Below are 15,472 nucleotides of genomic sequence, written 5' to 3' on the forward strand. Positions count from 1 at the left end.
ATCAGCAGAGAAAGCATGCACACATGATAAAGCAAATGGAGCAAAATGTTAACAGGTAAATCTAGGTAAAGAATACGTGTACGCTCTTTGTACTCTTCTTCAAACTTTTCTGAAAGTTTGGGATTATTTCCAAATAAAAAGTATACATTGATTAAAAGTGTGAAAAGATTAGTGGGGGAAGAAGGTAGAGGCTCTTGATAAGGTATTTTTCTATAATTAGTTAATGTCTGAGATTAAATGTCCAAATAAATCCTTGATTAGATAATCATTCTTGTTAATCAGAAATATGAGACCATTCCTCAAAAAGGTCAAAATCAGACAACTGAAACTGTTCATTTTTATCATATATGATGGGGTTTTCCATTTTTTTCAGTAAAAATACAGAACTTTATTCACTAGATTTTTTTTTTTAAAGATATTATTTATTTACTTGACAGAGAGAGGGGAGAAAGTGAGAGCAAGCACAAGCACGGGGATCAGCAGACGAAGAGGGAGAAGCAGGCTCCCCACTGAGCAGGGAGCCCAATGAGGGGCTCAATCCCAGGACCCCGGGATCATGATCTGAGTGGAAAACAGACACTTAACCAACTGAGCCACCCAGGCTCCCCTTATTTGCTAGTTTTAAATTAGCAACATAGTTTTCTTTTTGTAGTTCAGTAACTAGAATTGACTCAATCTAAATCATCCATGGTTGGGGCACCTGGGTGGCCCAGTCGGTTAAGCGTCTGCCTTTGGCTCAGGTCATTGATCCCAGGGATCCAGCCCCATGTCTGGCTCCCTGCTCAGCAGGAAGTCTGTTTATCCCTCTCCCTCTGTCCCTCCACCCCGCGCTCATGCCCCCCCCCCCTTTCTCAAATAAATAAATAAAATCTTAAAAAAAAAATAAGTCATCCATGGTCAGAGAAGTTCAAAGCTATCAGGTTAATAATAACAGAATATTATTTACTATTTAAAACGGTTTGGCAATAAAGTCCAATTCTTTTTCCTTCATTTCCTTCTGAATTAGAAGCTTTGAGGACGCTAATTCTAAATTAGGTTGTTTAACAGATAATAAGAAATGATTTATCATTATTATTTCTTTTAACAAAACGCCTAGAGGAACCTAATACAAACCTTACTGGAGTGCTTGCACTAACTACAGATCTTCTACCATGCTCTTAGGTCATTCTCTAATGTTCTGGAAGAGAACACACATTCTCAGATAGTTAGACATGTGCCTGCTACACTTCGACTTGATTTGGCAACCAAGTATTGCTGATCTGTCTAATTTTGAGTGTGATGACCCTGGACAGGGACCGAATGCAATCCTATTCTCTGAAAAGAACACAGCCAATTTTGGTGCTCTATAAATATGCAATCATAACAGAACCTTAGGGCTAGAAGGGACCTTGAAAGGCCCTCCAGTCTGCCTTGCTCCCTTACATCATCCTACACTAAATGTATCTTATAAAAACCTACAGAAGGAGGTGCCTCAATTTTTACAAATGAGGTTTTCCAACAGTCACTGGCTACTGTCAGGAACTATTTCCCTGCATCAAACTCAAATGTGTGGTACTACCGTTGTACATACAGTACAGACCAACAACACCTGCTGCCCACACTTGGCATAACAGTTCTTCACAGACTTGAAGACACTTAAAAACTCTACAACTTTCCATCACGGAAAATGATCCCAGGACCTTCCTTTATCTGTCTAATTTTCCAACTGTTAATCATGTGAGGGGTCTACTCCAGAATTTTCTCTGTTATTTTTAGGGATGGTAGCCCCAACTGCACTCAGAGGTGGATATTAGTAGATTCTTCCAAAATCTAACATGAACCAATGTGTACCCAATCTTATTCATGATACATAAAGCTGAGGTGGTCACTCTTTTTTCTTCTTCTTCCTTATTTCTGCTCTGAATACATTTAATATTCTTTACACACATTAATTTTTATTTGAGTTTTGGGGCTAGTTTCTATTACTCTTATTTGCTGGTCCTTTGAAGAAACAATATGATAAATCAGAGAGACCAATCTTATTCATGATACATAAAGCTGAGGTGGTCACTCTTTTTTCTTCTTCTTCCTTATTTCTGCTCTGAATACATTTAATATTCTTTACACACATTAATTTTTATTTGAATTTTGGGGCTAGTTTCTATTACTCTTATTTGCTGGTCCTTTGAAGAAACAATATGATAAATCAGAGAGACCTCCAATTTGGGCATCTGATGAGTCTGGATTCAAATCCCAGCTTTGTCCTTTTCTAAATGTGTGATTATTAAGCAAATTTTTGAATCCCTATGTACCTCGGGTCTAATCGAGATAAAGTTTATGAAACAGCTAGATAGTGTTGAGCACTTACTAGAATTAAAGAAAAATAACTGCTCTGATAATAATAATAATTATTATTGAGAATGCCAGCAAGTGTCTTTCTCCAGTGTATCAAACTCTGGGTTTGCTGCCTCAGCTCTTTAAGATGTCCTCACACAGCTATGGCCCAACACGACCACATCAGTTCTGCTCTCAGTTGTCATCCAAACTCCTGATAAAAAGACCTGATTGCCATTCCAAACCAGTTCCTTCTGGCTCTTGGGACTCAATTTTGCCTCTTATTTTTGACCTTTTTTCTTTCCTTTTTTTTTTTTTTTAAGATTTTATTTATTTATTTGACAGACAGAAACAGCCAGGGAGAGAGGGAACACAAGCAGGGGGAATGGGAGAGGAAGAAGCAGGCTCCTAGCGGAGGAGCCTGATGTGGGGCTCGATCCCAGATCAAGGGGATCACGCCCTGAGCCGAAGGCAGATGCCCAACGACTGCGCCACCCAGGTGCACCTGGCCTTTTTTCTTTTGACTCTTTTTACTTATATCTCAACTTAAGTTCCTCTGCTTTGAGCCTTAATGTTTTCTGAGCATTTAGGTTCCAATTCACTCTTTTGCTCTGCCTCTAGAAGAGAAAATACCTGTCTATGTTATCCCAAGCTCTAAAAGGAATTCAGGCAGTAATACAAGATAGAAGCTTCAAAGATAATGCACTTCATTATCAGCACATTATTTAACAGTATGAGTTAAACTAACTATGATTTAAATCCCAGTTTTGCTATTTATTATCTGTGTGACTGCAGAGAGGGTGTCTAACCTTTCTGAGTCTCCGTCTGTACATCTGCATAAGAAAAATAAAAACGCTTTGTTGTAATGATTACATGGGACTTGTAATAAGAACACTGCTGCAGAAGTTCACAGGTTCCCTCTAAGTCATCATTTTCCTTCTCCTTCCCCTCTGGGGTGGGGTGGGTGGGTGAGTGGGTGGATGAGAAACAAGAACAAATATATTCTGAATTCTCTATGCTTGGCAAAACTAGAAACCAGATATTATTCATATCCCCAAATATGTGGAGAGCTGTCCAAAAGCAGATGAGACCATGCAGAGCTACTTGGTAGAGGGTGACAAAATGCATGAAGGTTAAGAGGTCCCACTGATAGCTGAGCTCAATAGGCACCAGCCAAAATATACTTCCTAAAGGTGGGAGACTCATTCTGAAGCATAAAATCTATATGCTTTGTTTGAAACAATGGATGTGGGGACAGGCATAAGTGGCCTCTGGCAGAAGCTCTCCTGGACATAGTTTGTTCAAAAAAGCAGAAGAGGCAGTAGCAATTAAAGAATGACACAGGACTTCAGTTCCTTAAAGAATATAGAAGTTTACAAGAGACCGTTGCTTTCACCTTAACAAACAAAGCAAGCTGGAGAAGCAACAAAATCATCAAGTAAAACATTCCAGAAAATCCATCAGCATTTCATAATAAAGAAGAGACCCATGGCCATTCTCATTCCTGAAGGAGTAGAATAAGCCTCCACAGATATAGGTGAGAAGAAACTGGCCAAACCTCTAACCAACTTTTAGGGTCTGCATTAGGGCTGGCACAACCATTAGGATTTCAAAGAACCTGTGCCACAGAGTGAGGTATAAGGTTCACTAACCAATGCTTTCCTATGAGTCATCACTGAGTGCTGAGGACATAGAACTGCTGAGAGATGCTCCCCTGGGCTATGCAAGACCTCCTCAAATCTAAGGCAGCTAACCCTCTGAAGGTGGGGTACAAGGCAGCAGAGCTAAGAGAAGACCATGTTAAGTACTCTGAGATCTTGGAAATTGTAGGCTAGGGATGGGGCAAGATAGCTAACAGAAACCTATCTGAGGCATTCCAGCATTTCAGCCACCAAAGGTTGGAGTGGGAGAGAGGAACAGGAGAGCTGAGAGAAAATGCTCTGAGGCATTCTGGGTCTTCAAAGAGTGTAAGCCCACTAATTTCCTAAGGCTTAGGTTAAGTGGAGCAGAAAGAAATCTCCAAAGGTATAGAAAGTTGATATCAGGACTGGAGAGCAAAAACAACTCCCCAGAGACTCAAAAAATGAGCAATGGGGCTATAAAGTAGAGAAAGAGATCCCACAAACCAAAAAGATGGTGGCTTGGCTGAAAAGCAGAATGAGATCTCTGGAAATTCACCAGTGCTCAAAGCTCAAGCCCTGCTGAAAGGAAAAGCCTAACTACAACCTCAAAATGTGAATTAAACTGAAACTGCAAAAAAGAAAGCAGCCATACACAGCCCAATTATAGGTTAGATTGACTTAGCCACTCCACCATAGAAACCTGAAAGAAAAAGGAGTGTTTTTGTTTGTTTTGTGTTTTATTTTTTGATAAATTTTTACTTACTTTGCTCCCTCTTGCTCTTTTATGTAAAATATCCAGCACACAATCAAAAATTACAAGACACATGAAAAAGCAAGAAAATGTGACCCATGGTCACACAGTCAGAGATGATCCATGTATTGGAATTATCACACAGGGACTTTAAAATAACTATGATAAAAATGCTAAGGGATATGGTAGAAAAGATGGACAATATACACTGAAGAGACGGGGAATTTCAGTAGAGAAAGAGTCTCTATAGTCTCTTTTTCTATAAAAATAAACCAAATATAGAAAAATGATAGCACAAAAAATGTGGTATCAAAATGTAATTAAAATAATATCATTAAAATCACTTCAGAGCATACTGGAAACAGCAAAGAAAAGGACCCATAAACTTAAAAGGAGATCAATGAAAAGTACCCAAACCAAAACACAAAGATACAAAAAAATGAAAAAAGCAAAGCAAAGCACACAAGAACTATGGAATAATATTAAATGACCTAACATATTTATAATTGGAGTCAAAAAAGGAAAATAGAGAAAATGGAGAAGAAATATTAAAATAAATAATGACTGAAAACTTTATCAAACTGATGAAAGAGATCACCCTATAGGTCCAGCAAGCTCAGTGAATCACCACCTAGGTACAACATAATCAAACTCTCTGCTGAAACACAAAGATACATAGTAAATCTTAAAAGCAGCCAGAGGATAAGAGAACATTCATCACATATAGAAAGTGAAAATGACATAAATGTTGGATGACTTCTCACCAGCAACAATGGAGGCCAGAGGATAATAAAATTATACCTTTAAAGTACAGAAAGGTAGGAAAACAAACAAACCTGTCAAACCCAGAGTCAACGTCCAGTGGAAGTATTATTTAAAGCTGATGGTGAAATAAAAGCTTTTTTTTTTTCCCAGGTAGATAAAAGCGAAAAGAATTCATCTCCAGCAGAACTGTCCAACTGGATATGCTAAAATGAGTTCTTCAGACTGAAGAGGTAAGACACCAAATGGAAATTATAAATTGTGTGAAGGAAAAAAGAGCTTCAACAAGTAAATATCTGGGTGGACATAAAAGATTTTTTCTAAGTATATGTCATGAGGCTCACAGCACATGCAGAAGTAAAATGTAAAACAACAAGGGTACAAAGGGTGGGATGGAATTCTACTATGTAAGGTCTGAACATTGTCCATGAAGTAAAATGATATTGTTTGAAAGCAAAGTGTAGTAACTTAAAGATACACACTGTACTCTCTTACAGGAACCACTAAAAATAACACAGAGGTATACTTAAAAATTTAATACAGGAGACAGAACATAGTATTAGAAACTATGTGATTTATTCAAAAGAAGACAAGAAACAAGGACCAAAGGAACAAAGAAAAAGCACATTATATGTACAGTCACATATGTCAAACATATGTCATATACATGTCAAGTATACCTCAATAAAGAGAAAAAAGAAAAAAATGAAGTGAGCATTAATACTATTACTTAACATTTTTCTGAAAATACTACCAAACATAATTAGTTACAAGTATAAAATTAAAGAAAACCATCACTACTTACAAATGATATAACTGTATATGTCAAAAATTTAAGAGACTCAGCTGAAATTGCAAACAGTAAGTGAATATAATAAGAGAGCAAGTTGAAATATTAAAATACAGAAAACAACTCATATATACAAACGACAACCAGTTAGAAGATGTAATGGAAGAAAGGCTCCCATTTAAGGTAAAAACATAAATGATAAAACAACTAGGAATAATTTTACCTTAATTCATTTATAATTCTGAGGTGAAAAAGCCTTTCTAACTATGATTCTAAATACAGAACCATACAAGATAGACAATTTTGACCATACAAAAGATAAATATTTTTTTTTTAAAAGATAAATATTTTTGAATGGCAAAATACAGAACAAAGATAGAATAAATTCAGTGTTCGACTTAACAAAGTCTGAAGACAAACCATAAACTGAAAAAAAATGCAAATTCTATTTTGAACAAGGGTTAATCTTCAACACATACCAGGCATACCTTGTAGATATTGTGGGTTTGGTTCCAGACCACCACAATGAAGCAAATATTGTAATATAAAGCAATTAAAATTAATTTTTTGGTTTCCCAGTACATATAAAAGTTATGTTTACACTATATTGTAGTCTATTAAGTGTGCAGTAGCACTGTGTCTAGAAAGAAACGTACATACCTTAATTTAAAAATATTGCTAAAAAATGCTTACCATCATCTGAGCTTTCAACAAGTTATAATCATTGATCACAGAATATATAAAAAATATAATAATAATGAAAGGGTTGAAATATTCAGTTAGTATTGACAATTACCAAAATGTGACACAGAGACACAAAGCGAGAAAATACTGTTGGAAAAATGGCGCCAACAGAGTTGCTTGACACAAAGTTGCCACAAACTTTCAATTTGTAAGAAACATAGTATCTGTGAAGCACCATAAAATGAGGCATGCTTGTATAAAGAATTCTTAGAAGTTAATATGGAAAAGAGCAACAATCACCAGGCCCCTCCCCCCACCCCCAAAAAACTGGCAAAGGGTAAAAACAGTTCCTGAAAACATTCCATCTCACTCATGAGAAAAGTTTAATGAAAACTACATTAAGCTACCCCTTTATTCCTATCAATTTGACCAATACCCAGAAGTCTGATACTTCCTGTTGTAAGTGAAAATTCGTTTTGTGAGTAACTTGTCCTCTCATGCACTGCCATGGGGGGTGTCAACTGGGACATCCCTCATAGAGGACAAGTGTGAAAGGATTATCACTACTGCAAAAGCACACACTCTCCGAAGAAGTAATTCTGTTTTTTTCTTTGTCCACATGAAAAATGACAAAGTTCAATATCATTCACTGCAGCACCACATGGAATACCAAAAACTATCTATTTAACAAGACTGGTTAAATAAATTTGGTACATTCATACATTGGAACATGATTCAGACATAAAAAAAAAAAAGAATGAATGACTTTTTACATATTGCTCTCCAAGATCCACTGAAAAGTACAGAAAGCAAGGTGTGGAATAGTATGGACAGTTCATGTTGTCTTCTGTATCGTATGCCATCTTGCTACTTAAAGTGGGGAGGGAGAAGAATGTACATTTTATTTGCTTGTATATACATAAAGAAAAGCTGAAAAGATATACAAGGAGTTAATAACAGCAGTTACCTAGGTTAGGGATTTGGGGGAGATTGGAATGAGGAACTGAGATGGGCGACAGAGGTGGAAGGGAGACTCTTCCCTGCGTAAATGATGATCCTCTTTATCACAACAGGTACCACAATCTCCAGTATCTGCTGGGTAAAAGGTTTCCAACAATGCAAGGACTTTTTGGCAATTGTTAATGAATACTTTGCAGGATAGTTTAAATAATGGGGACATTTTAGGCATAAGATTAAGAAAAATTCCAGAATAAAGTAAGAACTTGTGGACCATGGAGAAGTTTCCCAAGGGAAAAAAGAAGGAATCCCCATGTCTGACTCAAGTGAGGGAAGTGGGTTGGGCGGAATGCCGAACAGAGCGCCACAGGCTGCAATCACATACTGGCCCCTATAAGAAGGGATAAGTAATCCAGTGAATGTTACCCTTCAAAATCTCTGCAGATCTAGCACGTCAGACTTATGCGCATGGGTAAAATAAGAAATGGTAACTGAAGACCCAAGCCATAGTAATATAAATGCACTTTCACATGAATAACAAGAAATAAAACTCTCAAAACCGAGCAATTAAGTGATAAAAGATGATTTCTATCACACAGGCCAGAAGAGTTAAACATTAATATAAGAGCTATCCTCTTTAAGTCTCTCTCCAAGACTGTTTCACAGTTAGTGGAAGAAAACTTAGAAAATTTATTTAAAGAAAACATTTGATCAATGTCAAAAATTTTAATTTTAGGTTTCACTAATTACAGTATTAGCACCTTAGCAAATGGGAATCCTCTACCTTCTTAGAAAAAATAGGCAACATGAAAACTTGTTTGCTTTCTTTCAGGAAAGAGAAAGCCAAGGCAATTTAAATTAAAAGCATACTTCAAACTTCCATAAAAACTCTGTTTTGTTTGTTCCTAAGGAACCAAGATGTAAAAACATGAAAATTAGTTGCTTGCAGGTTACCAACACTAGAAATAGAATAATGGGAAAGAAGTCAAGTTGTTTGTGTCAAAAGAAACAAAAGAAGTTTAGGTTTAATTCTAAGCTACCAATAAAAAAGCACATATACTTATATTAGATTTTATACTTTCTTGAAAAGGTCAAGATCTCCCTATTCCTGAGCAAGCTGTAGACATTGATTCCAGGGACTACAGCCAATGTTAATAAAACAAGATCATGCTATTGATCACAGGCAGGAGTTGGGAAGAAAATGAAGACAGATATATACAACAAGTCTAGTCTCACTTTTAGAAAAATAACTAAAAATACATGACCTGATGACAATAGGTCATCAATCATGTTCACAGGAATTTAACACATGTAAAATCATATGCAGGCATCCTTCTAATATCCCACATTTACCACATTGATTAACCATTCAATTCCATTTGATTTATGGAAGTTTTTGGTGTTTTGTTTTGTTTTTTTGTAAGGATTATTAAGTTGGAGGTCACAGATATAACTGCAGATACTAATCTCTGACATATCCAGGACAGGTTAAAAAAAAAAATTATATTAGATTTAAAAAAAAAGTAAGGATTCTAAGATACCTGAACAGATATATATATTTTGCTACTTAACTTCAAGGCTGGCTAATCACATTATGTTTATTTTTAAAATAGCAATGAGGATATACAATTGTAGAAGTTGGAAGACGTAAGATCATAGAAACTGAAGTAAATATCTACTTTAAAGATTTCCACATACAAACTAAGCTCAACATACTCCAAACTCATGCAATATCTTTTTAAGAAAGCTACATTTTACTTAAGATATTATTTTGGAAAACAAGATTCTTGTTTTCCCCAACCTCCAACCCCCCCCCAAATCTTATTATTCAATTTACAAGTAAATTTTTGGTGTAAAAGTTCTAGATTTCTGGGGAAAAGAAGGATACCTAGCCAAAAGAAGAAAAAGTTTTTGCTTTCAATCAGTAACTAAATCATGGAGTTTTTGAAAAATGTGACTATTAATATAATACTCTTAAAAAACAAAGTATGTTAGTTAAAATATTATCAGGAAAGAAAAGAATTTTAGGAGTAATATTTATTACTTTTTTCATTTTCTTTCTCTCTTTTTTTTTTTATAAATGACTTTTAAGAACCCTAATCTAGAATTTGCTTTAAAAGAGAATAGAAAGATGTAAAGTTCTTAAAATAGGGGCGCCTGGGTGGCACAGAGGTTAAGCGTCTGCCTTCGGCTCAGGGCGTGATCCCAGCGTTATGGGATCAAGCCCCACATCAGGCTCCTCCACTATGAGCCTTCTTCTTCCTCTCCCACTCCCCCTGCTTGTGTTCCCTCTCTCACTGGCTGTCTCTACCTCTGTCGAATAAATAAATAAAATCTTTAAAAAAAAATAAAAAAATAAAATAAAGTTCTTTAAAAAGTTTACCATAAAAGACCAGAAATGTTTGAATTAATTATAAACCTGAATATGTCATAATGACATAAAATAAGGAATGCTACTAGTTTTTTAGAAAAAATTCAATTAATAAAGCCACAAAGTTTTACTGAGAATCTCATGCTCAGTAAACAAATCTAAGTAAGACTACAGGCATGGAGTCCATCCATTCATTTCTGCATTTGTTTAGCAATTTTTAACAGCACTACATGTCAGGTATTATATTATTAATAAAACAGATTCCTGGACCGTGAACTCCTCAGTGAGGCAGGCATACAGACAAATAACTGTAATAAGTATAAATTTGTACTATAAAATGGAGGTTTATATTAGTACAAGGGAAAAAAGGAAGGAACTATCCTGGTTTGATCAGGTCAAGAATGGCTTTACATAGGCGGTGTGTGCCCTGGGGCTTACATGATGAGTAGTTTTATCAAATGGAAAAGAAGAAAGAATAACCACTGCAAAACAAAGAAAGAGAATATGTACCATAATTAAAGTCTAAAATATCATGCACGACACCATAGACTGGGGTACTTTGCATGTCTGGACAAAGGGTGAAAGGGGAAGAACTGTTAGAAAAAACAGAAGGGAAGGGATCATCCTCAGAGGCCTTGACAACAATAATCAAGAGTTCAAAGCTGAACAGCTCGCAAGTTTTTCCTCTAAGATCAGAAACAAGGCAAGGGTGTCTACTCTCACCACTTCTATTCAACATAGTACTGGAAGCCCTAGCCAGGGTAGTTAGGTTAAGAAAAAGAAATAAAAGCAATCCAAATTGGAAAGGAAGAAGTAAAATTGTCTCTGTTCGCAAACAACATGATGTTATATATAGAAAACTCTTAAAACTTCATGAAAAAAAACTGTTAGAATGAATAAATAAATTCAGTAAAGATGTAGGATACAAAAATCAACATACAGAAATCAGTTGTATTTCTACCCACTAGCAAACTACCTGAAGAGGAAATTAGGAAAACAATCCCATTTATAATAGCATCAAAAATAATAAAATCCTTGTATGCTGAAAACTACAAAACACTGATGAAAGAAATTAAAGAAGATACAAATGGAGAGACATCCCATGTTCACAGAATGAAAGAATTAAATTGATTTTTTCTTTTGAGAGAGAGAAAGAGAGAGGGCACCTGCCCACATGTCGAGTGGGGGAGCAGGGAGGGACAAAGGGAGAGTGAGAATCTTAAGTAGGCTCCACACCCACCACAGAGCCCGATGCAGAGCTCAGTCTCATGACCCTCAGATCACGACCTGAGCCAAAATCAAGAGTCGGATACTTAACTGACTGAGCCACCCAGGCCCCCCAAGAATTTATATATTTTACATGTCCCTACTACCCTAAGTCATCTACAGATCTAATGCAATTCCTATTAAAATCCTAATGGCAGCTTTCACATGGAGGAGGGAAAGACTGGCCTACAGGAATGATCATCAAAACCCACAATGGAGACCCGGGCCTTGCGCTCCCAGAGAAAAAGAAGGTGATCAAAGAACCGGAGACTCAAACTCAGTTTTAAACAGCGACAATTATTTCACTGAGGTCTGTCCCACAAGAGCCACAACCCCTTAAAGAGTGTGGTCCTAGGGCAGGCATCCGAGATGAGGAAGGGCCACAGCACTCTCTGTGAGCAGCACCTAGAACCTGACACCACGTTATGTGCTAGACGGACAGAGCGGTTGCCCAGCTCTAGGAAGCAGCCTCTTGGTCCATTTGAGTTCCAAGGTGGGGAGAAGAAACAGAAGAGGAAGTCTTTATGGTCTCTGACCATGTCCCCTGGCTCGACAATGAAGACCTCCCTGGACCCCAGGCAGGGCAAAAGGGTGACCAGAGTTGGAAAGAAGCCAAAGAAACACAAAAAGGAGAAAAAGTACCAGGAGGCTGCAGCCTTCTCAGCCAGGGACCCTTGGTTCTGTGAGTCTGGGGATGCTCTGTATGCGTGATCGGTGGGGAAGGAGGGTGAGGAGCAGGCAGCCTCAGGGCAGAAACAGAAGCAGCGGAGCCCCAGGGAATACAATGTGAAGATGAAGAAGAAACAGAAAATCCACCAGAGGGGAGACACTCCTGAGGGCAACTTAAGTTCTCCAAGTCCATGGAGAGCAGCCCCAGGGAAGGAAGGAAGAAGCCAGTCAAAGTTGAGGCTCCAGAATACATCCCAATAGGACATAACCCCAAGTCCCCGGCAAAGAAGAAAACGAAGTCCAAGGGAAAGGCAGAGCAGCCAGGCACTTAAAAGCTGGCTCTGAAGAATTAAAAGAAGAGGAAAGAGAGCAGAGTAGCAGGAGAACCCTGGGAAGAGGTGGTGCTGGAAAAGAAAGGCCACACACACAGGCACACAGAGACCTGGTGAGGCAAAAGGCCTTGCAAGAAGAGACTGATCGTGAGGCAGGCGCAAAGGAAGCTTCGGAAGGAAAGAAGGGGACAGGAACATAGTTTGACCAGTGGGATACAGTTGGGTTTGAATATGAGGAATAGAAACCGACATTTCTCGAACACAGGTGGCTACAGCCGTTTCCAAAATGCTAGATCTCTTGGAATTTTCGAAGATATCTGAAATTTGGATTTTTCTGTGATATCTCTCAATGTTTTAATGTTGGCACCCCATTTCAATATACCAAAAACATAGGAGAGGCAGAAAATTTGTCTTTTAGCTGGATTTGATTGTCAGACTGAAACTTTGTGACCTCTTATAAGTACTGGAAAGTCACACACACACAAAAAAACAGAAGTTTGATCTAATCCAACGTACACTTTTAGAGAGTTTCCTCTAGACTCAAAGTGGAAAACAGTCCAGAGAAGAACTAGAGTGAAGGCAAAAATTGCAGGCTTGATCTTAAGAGTTAAGAGAGAGACCATGTGGTCCTCAACAGAACAACAGTGAGGATGGAGGGGAGAGAGACTGTGGAGGTAGAATCCATGGGACTTAGTGACAATTAGATGTGAAGTCAAGGCCAAGACACAAGTGTGAAGGGTCTCCCAGGTTTCTCATGTTGGTAACTGAGCAGATGGTATATTAACCAGCATGACCAATATATGCATTAACCAGTACAATGAAGGCAGGAAGAGAAACAGATTTTGGAGGAAAGACAAGAAGTTTAATGAGTTCAGGTTGGAACATCGTATTTGAAGCATCTGTAAAACTGGAACATGTGCAATAGATAATCAAAAAAAAATGGTATGCTGTGCAATGTTGAAAGTCTGGGCTAGAGACGTGATTTGAAGTTGTCAATGCTTAGGCATCAGTGGAAGCCATGGGTATACATAAAATTAACCAGAGAGAATACAGAGATGACAAGTTAAGACAACAGTGACCTGCAAACCCCAAAATTAAGGGGAACACAGGAAAAGAAAATCCAGTGAAAGAGATACGTAAGAGCCAGGAAGAAACCAAGCAAGCATGGTATCAAAGAAATTAGTTTCAAGAAAATGGGAGTAAGCGTGCCTGGGTGGCTCAGTCGGTTAAGCATCTGACTTTGGCTCAAGTCATGATCTCAGGGTCCTAGGATCGAGCCCCGCGTTGGGCTCTGTGCTCAGTGGGGAGTCTGCTTCTCCCTCTCCCTCAGCCCCTCCTCCTGCTAGTGCTCACTCACTCTCTCTCTCAAATATATAAACAAATCTTAAAAAAAAAAAGAAAGAAGATGGTAATGAATCAAACGCTATGTAGAAGCAACACAAGAATGATAAAAACCAGAAAGGGACCTCAGAAACAGGGGTCATGAGCGACTTTAGCAAAAAAATTTCAGAGGTATGATATCTATCATAGATGGAAGCAATACAATATAAAAAATAACACACCCCAAATTTTCCTTACACATATTTTTAAAATCAGTATCTCCCTTTCTCTAAATGTTGGAATATTTATATAGTATAGAGACAAGATAAGGCCACGCTTTCCAAAAGTTGGTTATTTCTTCATTTACTTTAAACCTTTCCTGACGTCTAGCAGATGAATGATTGATTGTACCACCACGTCCATCCCATGCTCTTTGGACAAAACTTTACTGGATAATATTTTAGTCCCTGTGGTGGAAATAGAATAATTCAAGTAGGGACACTTAGGAAAGAAGACATTTGTTAAAGTGACAGGCTACCTGAATAGAACACCTACCACTTGAAGCAACATCATTCCTAAGAAAATTGTTCATCTGAATATATAATAACCCTTGGAAGTCACATGAGAAAAAAAAAATAGTGGCGGTCAAAACTCCAACTGCAAACAGAGGTGTACTCAATCTTTATTTGACTTGAGCCCCATGGGAATAAACTCAAAAATAGCCAATTGGGATGAATGTATCCCAAAGCTTTATTTGTTCTTTTCTGTCTGGTTTAAATATATTTGTAAATTAGTCATTTTGCTCCCCTAGTCACAGCAGATTTTATGTTTCTCTAAAAAGAGCATTTTACAAAAGTACTGCGTTCATTGGTGGTGGTAGTGGTGGGGAGGTTATTTAATGAGTGATTGGATCCTGCAGGTAAATCAAGAGGGAAAGTACCCATTTTCAAGCAAAATAAAACACCTCAAACAATCTTATAGAATTAAATATCAATATCATTAACATTTTGCAACTCATTCAATAATAGCACTTCAGAATTATAAGGCTCTTTAAGAATAACTTAATTCTTCCCCCTACATATGACAAAAATGCAAATTATGGTCTAATAAAATAGAAAGAGCAGTTCTTTGGTCAGTATAAATCCAGTTATGCTGTTGAAAAGACCTGTTTCAGCTAAAACTCAAGTTTGCTCTGACTGCTTGGACAGAGAGCATTTATATATAGTATATAATCCAGTGGAGGAAGGACATACCAAGTAACATCAAATGTCCTGAACCATACTGGAAATTACTTAGTGATGATCAATTATATTATTTTATGATATTTAATCTAAACAACGACTGAAAATGATGGTATGATTCCCTGGTTTAAGAACCACAAATTTTAGGAAAGAATAATCAAATATCTTTCATGTTTTCCCATATATAAAACTGGCACCAGGGATGCCTGGGTGGCTCAGTCGGTTAGGCATCTGCCTTTGGTTCAGGTCATGATCCCAGGATCCCTGGATCGAGTCTTGCATCAGGCTCTTTGCTCACAGGAGGGTATGCTTCTCTCTCTGCCTGCTGCTTCTCCTGTTTTGCGTTCTCTCTCTCTAAGACAAATAAATAAATAAAATCTTAAAAGAAAAAAAC

General features: G+C 37.5%; 1 protein-coding gene and 1 pseudogene across 8 annotated transcripts in view; one reads left to right on the forward strand and one right to left on the reverse strand.

Moving 5' to 3' along the window:
* VTI1A (vesicle transport through interaction with t-SNAREs 1A) overlaps positions 1-15,472 on the reverse strand; it is a 358,703-nt gene that overhangs the window by 295,203 nt on the left and 48,028 nt on the right. The gene's annotated exons all lie outside the window — the stretch shown is intronic.
* Positions 11,711-12,759, forward strand: LOC113251938 (lysine-rich nucleolar protein 1-like; annotated as a pseudogene).

The sequence above is a fragment of the Ursus arctos genome, unplaced genomic scaffold, assembly GCF_023065955.2.
Source record: "Ursus arctos isolate Adak ecotype North America unplaced genomic scaffold, UrsArc2.0 scaffold_7, whole genome shotgun sequence".
Taxonomy (NCBI): Eukaryota; Metazoa; Chordata; class Mammalia; order Carnivora; family Ursidae; genus Ursus; species Ursus arctos.